Source organism: Oncorhynchus gorbuscha, linkage group LG09, assembly GCF_021184085.1.
Source record: "Oncorhynchus gorbuscha isolate QuinsamMale2020 ecotype Even-year linkage group LG09, OgorEven_v1.0, whole genome shotgun sequence".
In the NCBI taxonomy this organism is placed as follows: domain Eukaryota; kingdom Metazoa; phylum Chordata; class Actinopteri; order Salmoniformes; family Salmonidae; genus Oncorhynchus; species Oncorhynchus gorbuscha.
In genome coordinates this window covers 70,758,393-70,766,134 of record NC_060181.1, presented here as the reverse complement: position 1 = coordinate 70,766,134, position 7,742 = coordinate 70,758,393, and positions in this window count along the sequence as shown.

The window sequence follows — 7,742 nt, the reverse complement described above, 5'->3', positions numbered from 1 at the left end:
GCCACCCATAAGCCTAAGATCCTCATGCACAATGCCAAGCGTTGGCTGGAGTGGTGTAAAGTTTGCCGACATTGGAATCTTGAGCAGTCGAAACGCGTTCTCTGGAGTGATAAATCATGCTTCACCATGTGGCAGTCAGACGGACTAATCTGGGTTCGGCGGATGCCAGGAGAACATTACCTGCCCGAACAAGGAATAATGGTCTGGGGCTGTTTTTCATGGCTCGGGCTAGGCCCCTAAGTTTCAGTGAAGAAAAATCTTAATGCTACAGCATATAATGACATTCAAGACAATGGTGTGCTTCCAACTTTGTGGCAACAGAAATGGTTTGTCGGGATCAGTGTGGAATAACTTGTCTGGCCTGCACAGAGCCCTGACCTCAACCCCATCAAACACCTTTGGGATGATTTGGAACGCCGACTGCGAGCTAGGCTAATCAGTCACCCGACCTCACTAATGATCTTGTGGCTGAATGGAAGCAAGTCCCCTAAGCAATGTTCCAACATATAGTGGAAAGCCTTCCCAGAACAGTGGAGGTTGATATAGCAGAAAAGGGGGGACAAACTGCATATTATGGATTTTGGAATGAGATGTTTGATGAGGAGGTGTACACATACTTTTGGTCAAGTAGTTTAACACCGTATTCCTTATATAATGTACTACTTTTGACCAGAGTCTTATCGGCCCTGGTCAAAGGTAATGAACTATGTCGGCTTGGGGAAAGGCTGATATTTGGGATGCAGATCAAATCACCATGTATCTGAGATATTTTGTCTGACTAAATTTAGTCTTCCTATAAAGCCGTTCATTGAAAACAGGAGACATAACTTTCTCTGTCTGGCTGTCCCTCTGGCCTCCAGGGCTTAAGTAACCATAAAATAAACATGGTCAAGTGCTTCAATCAATACTGGAAAAGAAGAGACACTGTCAGTGGTTTGTACCTTCACATTTGTTGTAATGACTGTTTTCAAACTGCATGTAACCCATGAGGCTGGACAAGCTCATCGTGTGTGTGTGTGTGTGTGTGTGTGTGTGTGTGTGTGTGTGTGTGTGTGTGTGTGTGTGTGTGTGTGTGTGTGTGTGTGTGTGTGTGTGTGTGTGTGTGTGTGTGTGTGTGTGTGTGTGTGTGTGTGTGTGTGTGTGTGTGTGTGTGTGTGTGTGTGTGTGTGTGTAGCTCATCTCATCACCTCTGTGTCCGGTGTGTTTGGGTGTCTGGTAGCGGCAGTGTAGCTCCTACAGAGCTGTTCATTTGACCATCCTCTAGATCTATGTCTAGGTGACTGGGTGGCCATTTTGGTTTGGTTGTGTTGATCACTAGTTGTTTCACTTCAGGGAGTTGGGGTTGGGGGTGTGCTTGCTCTTGAGCCTGCAAAATCACAGGGGATCAACTCAACTGTATTGCTTTCCACTGATGGCTATCTACATTTATAGGAAACTGGAACTGTTGTCTGTTACAATGCCACAATTCCAGGAAATCGGAATACAGTAAGCGAATGATTGAGACTTTTGGGATGTTACAGTATATGTTTACTGTAATTAAAACAATATCAAGGAAACAAACAGCAGATCTTCATTTATGTAAATGCAAAGTGAAACTGCATTTGCAGAGTTCTGAATGAAATCCCATTTGCTATGCCAAGCGAACAATAAAAGCAAGCCAGTTCCAAGGACATTGGATGAACTATGCAAAGCCAATCATATTGGTCACAGCTTGTGTGTTGTAAAGTGACTTCAACATTCTCTACATGCTTATACTAGGTAGGAGGACATCACTCCATTCTCCTCTATAGCCTTAGAGAGAATAGCTGGCATCACTCTATTGGACATGCTAGGGAGGTTTTTATCATAGGGGTATTTTGTTGTCATGACAACCAGTGGAACATTTCTAGTTGTTACATATTCTGTTTTTCATGTTGACCAGATGTGTCATACTTACTCTTTCCTTTCTGAACTCTGGGTGAAGTTTAGTTGTGTATGAAAGAACAGTTTGTAGCCAGCTTACTGGAAATACTCAAAACAAGATGGACAAAGGTCTATGAATGCAAATCTTTTCAGAGAAGCCAACAGAATTATAGTAACTTTGGTTCTTAGTGGGTGAGCCACAATATATCTCCAGTGGTCTATACCTACAGTAGCATGGATACTACAGTAACATGGAGACTGTGGGCTGGGTAGACTGTTAAGTGGTTTGGGATTGAGTCATCTGCCTCCTACACACTCTCTGAGTAAGTCTTGCTTAAACTCTCTCAACCTGGAGTAATTCCATTTACTGCAATCCATTCACGGTTACACAGCTGCACATAGTAATTTTGATTTACGTAAACATGGGTTGCAGTAATTCTGAAAGATTTTGTATTTTTATTAAATAAATCATCTGTCAAATAAAGTCAATTGTCTGGAATTGTATGGCTCCATAAAGCCCCAACATTGATTTGCTGTAGAGACAACATTTAATAGGTTCATGATTGTGTGAAGGAGGTCAAATGGAATATGTTGGTTTTGAAGTAGAAAGACAGTCACATAAAAGCATTTGGTCGAAAGATGTTAGAGGAAAGTGTTGGTTGAGGTTACCAGGTAAAGTGGCTTGCGAAATTATTCACCCCCTTGGCATTTTTCCTATTTGTTGCCTTACAACCTGTAATTAACATTTATTTTTGGGGGGTTTGTATCATTTGATGTATATAACATGCCTACCACTTTGAAGATGCAAAATATGTTTTATTGTGAAACAAACAAGAAATAAGACAAAAAAACAGAAAACTTGAACATGCATAACTATTCACCCCCCCAAAGTCAATACTTTGTAGAGCCACCTTTTTGCAGCAATTATAGCTGCAAGTCTCTTGGGGTATGTCTTTATAAGCTTGGCACATCTAGCCACTGTGATTTTTGCCCATTCTTCAAGGCAAAACTGCTCCAGCTCCTTCAAGTTGGATGGGTTCCGCTGGTGTACAGCAATCTTTAAGTCATACCACAGATTCTCAATTTGATTGAGGTCTGGGCTTTGACTAGGCCATTCCAAGACATGTAAATGTTTCCCCTTAAACCACTTGAGTGTTGCTTTAGCAGTATGCTTAGGGTCTTAGTTCTGCCGGAAGGTGAACCTCTGTCCCAGTCTCAAATCACTGGAAGACTGAAACCAGTTTCCCTCAAGAATGTCCTTGTATTTCGCACCATCCACCATTCCTTTAAGTCTGACCAGTTTCCCAGTCCCTGCAGATGAAAAACATCACACAGCATGATGCTGCCACCCTCACGCTTCACTGTGGGGATGATGTTGATGATGAGGGGTGTTGGTTTTGCACCAGACATAGCGTTTTCCTTGATGGTGAAAAGACTACATTTTAGTCTCATCTGACCAGAGTACCTTCTTCCATATGTTTGGGGAGTCTCCTACATGCCCTTTGGGCAGATACTCCAATCTCCGCTGTGGAGCTTTTAATTTTTTAAATTTTAAATTTTATTTTGGTGGGCAGCCCTCTCCTGGCAGGTTTTCTGTGGTGGCATATTCTTTCAATTTTTTTTAAACGGATTCTATGGTGCTCCGTGGGATGTTCAAAGTTTTGGATATTTTTTTATAACCCAACCCTGATCTGTACTTCTCCACAACTTGATATGATATGCAGCTTAAAACCATTTTGTTCTTGTATGCTCATTATTTAGAGCCAGTGAGGAGGCAACCAGGTGTGAATGTTATCATGCAGAGCCTCTAACATAGGTAAAGGTCAATGTTTTCTGCCCACACTTTTTCCTATAACTCCATCTTACAGCGTCTTACTGTGTAACTGACTCCAATCAGGTGGGTGGGGGGAGGATCTCTCCATCTCTCCACTGGAAACTGTTGAGCTGAGGGAGGGAAGAGATCACACTAGAGAGGAAGGTATGGTGTAGCTAGCTACTAGAACCACAGAATAACTGGAGTAATATAGAGCTATGAAAAGGAAGATGCATAATATAGAGCTGAGAAGGATTATTACCACACCAAGCAAGGTACTTGGAGTCAAACAGACAGGCCTGGATGAGATCTCTAAGGTCAAGGCCCTCCATAAGGCTCACAAAATAATTTTAGACCCAAATCACCCCCTGTACCTGGACTTTGAATTACTCCCCTCTGGGCGCAGGTATAGGGCCCCCCCTCAGCAGGAAAAACAGAACGAGACAATCATTTGTGCCAGGTGTGATACCCCTCCTAAATATCTCGGGGAATGTTCCCATTGACTCTGTAAGGCCAGCAGGCTAGTCTTTTCTTATTTTTTATTTAATGTTTTATTGCTTATTTCTTACTATTATTATTGTCATTGGTGCGTAACTGTTATGAAAGTTGTATTGTCAATTTTGTTTTGTATTTAAACGCCACTTTAAATGTGTACATGACACTGCAACAAGATTTCCCCATGAGGACAATAAAGTCAGTAAGTAAGTAAGAGCTATGAAAAGGAAGATGCATAAGTCCACTTAGGCCTCTGACTTTCTTCAAGTCTGAACACGATTCATGTGAAATGCAGGATATTAACCAGCCAGTTACCCGCCACAATGACACACAGGTAGCAAAGGCAGAGATGTTTACTGTCAGGGTGGCACATTTGTGCATTCTGATGTGGTCTGCAGCGTGCACCAGCTCCAACCAGACCACCTCAGCCATTCTGAGCAGTGCAGTGTGGTACCCATAACTCTTACTGTAACTACCCTTCCTGCGTATGTGTCTTCCTTCATAGGATAGATGATGAACTTACCAACCTCACCACAATATGCAAAACAGAAGCTTTTGGAAGGAAACCGCTGGGTTTGGCAGTTAGTTTGAGGAAATCGTGATAATATCGCATTCGTCTGAATTTGTGAGAGAGTCTGAAATGTATGGGTCTTTTATGGTTAGACTTGAATCACATGTTTTACTCAGATGCTCTGAATAAAGCACTTGGTGGATGGTGCACTTAGAGGAAGCAACTTTAAAACGTATTGGCTTGCTGTACAGGCAATGAAAGTAGTTTTATGACGGGTCTCTTACATCTGGGGCCACAGTACCATCTGCCGTCTGCGATCCGTTAAAACAGACAGAGGTTTGGTTTTAGGTCAGCAGTGGTGGAAATTGTGCCCAATTGTCATACTTGAGTAAAAGTAAAGATACCATAATAGAAAATGACTCATGTAAAAGTGAGTAAAATACAGTAAAATACTACTTGATTGAAAGTAAAATTATTTGGTTTAAAATATACTTAGGTATCAAAAGTAAATGTACTTGCTAAAATATACTTAAGTATGTATAATGTCAAATTCCTTACATTAAGCAAAACAGATGGCTTCATTTTCATTTTTTTTAAATGTATGGATAGCCAGGGGCATGCTACAAACGAACCATGTGTTTAGTGAGTCTGCCAGATCAGAGGCAGTATGGATGACCAGGGATGTTCTCTTGCTAAGTGTGTGAATTAGACAACTTTCCTGTCCTGCTAAGCATTCAAAATGTAACTAGTCCTTTTGGGTGTTAGGGAAAATATATGTAGTAAAAAGTAGATACTTATCTTTAGGAATATAGTGAAGTAGAAGTTGACAAACATACAAACAGTAAAGTACAGATACCCCAAAAAACGACATAAGTAGTACTTTATACCACTGGTCCTCAGACAACCGTCTGACCATCCTGTTGAGACTAGTAGGGGACAGGTCACCTGGCAGCAGGTGTGTGTGTGTGCTACAGATTAAATATTTTAATTTGAGACAGTTTGCTATAGCAGGAAAATAATCCTCATTGAAAGGAAGTGTGAATTATTATGTAGTCAACATTTTTGTAGGGGTTTTGTCTCCCGAACCCTCCTGTCTCAGCCTCCAGTATTTATGCTGCAGTAGTTTATGTGTCGGGGGCTAGGGTCAGTCTGGTATATCTGGAGTATCTCTCCTGTCTTATCCGGTGTCCTGTGTGAATTTAAATATGCTCTCTCTCTCTCTCTCTCTCTCTCTCTCTCTCTCTCTCTCTCTCTCTCTCTCTCTCTCTCTCTCTCTCTCTCTCTCTCTCTCTCTCTCTCTCTCTCTCTCTCTCTCTCCCTGCTGTCCACCTGGCTGTGCTGCTGCTCCAGTTTCAACTGTTCTGCCTGCGGCTATGGAACCCTGACCTGTTCACTGGACGGACGAGCTACCTGTCCCAAACCTGCTGTTTTCAACTCTGCTGTTTTCAACTCTAGAGATAGCAGGAGTGGTAGAGATGCTCTGAATGATCGGCTATGAAAAGCCAACTGACATTTACTCCTGAGGTGCTGACCTGTTGCACCCTCGACAACCACTGTGAACATTTGGCCATGTTCTGTTATAATCTCCACCCGGCAAAGCCAGATGAGGACTGGCCACCCCTCATAGCCTGGTTCCTCTCTAGGTTTCTTCCTAGGTTCTGGCCTTTCTATGGAGTTTTTCCTAGCCACCGTGCTTCTACACCTGCATTGCTTGCGGTTTGGGGTTTTAGGCTGGATTTCTGTACAGCACTGTGTGACATCAGCTGATGTATGAAGTTCTTTATAAATACATTTGATTGATTGACACATTTTGTAAAATGGAAAATCACATCTGAAATTTCAAAATGGAAATTACAAACTTCAGACCCCTTTTTAAACCTCAAAACCACATTTCCTGCATTGAAGGAAAGCTCTCCTGCAACTGGGTGATCAAATTAAGATCCTGTATCTGATTTTCACCTGGGCCAGATGGGGATGATGGGGGACACAGGGCTCAGCATTGTTTAATCATTTACATTCAGCCTAAAGCTTCTATCCCCTTAACCCTGATTCATCCAATCATCTTTGAGAATAATAGAAATAATAAAAAAAATTACTTATAGCCTATGTTTTATTTTGATTACCACCATAGCAACACCTCAATGATCTAGTAAATAGTATAAAACACTTATACACTTTCTGGAAAGCTATCGTGAAAGCTATTGAGAATAATGAGACCAATCCTTGAGTTTTCTCTCCACCTTTTTTTGTTTGGATGGATACCTCTTCTCCTCTGGTGATCACGTTGCTATCTGCATTGTAGAAGGAGGAAGTTGAATAATTACTTAAAGGTGAATCTGGCATAGAACCTAGTCTGGGTAGAAAGAAAGGCCAATATTCATGTGGTTAATGCTAATGAGTGCATTTGTAAGCAGAGCGACGTTCCTGAAAAATTGCTTTAATACGGAAGATGCAACATTTTTGCGCTGGTTCACCTCTCCAATCTGAATGAATTAATATGCTCAATGAGTTCCCCTCGTTCTGTCTGAACATTAGGGTCGCGTCCCAAATGGCACCCTATTCCCTTTATAGTGCACTACTCTTGATGAGGGCCCATAGGGCTCGATGTAGGGAATATGGTGCCAATTGGAACGCAACACCAGGCCCTATTACCGTAAGGACTGACTGACTGGAGTTCATTATGTCTCTGAATTAGCAGTAGATTTAGTATCTGTAGGTCAGTGTGAGAGCAGTCTTGCATCTGCTCATTTCAATGGACGCATTTGAGAGGATCATTTTCGATGGTCACCTCCTTTCAAAGTGTTTTGCTTTTATGGAGATAAAAATTGTCCAACATGCGACTGTATGTTGACTGCATAAACTTTATAAAAAATAATGATGTCATTCATTTCTGACAGCAGTCAACTGCAACTGTTCTTCATTAACTTTGTCTTGAAGCCTTCGCCTGCATTATGGGAGGCTCTATTATCAACCAGTCATTAGGGTGTTATTGTTTGACCCACACAAACATGACCAAAGATA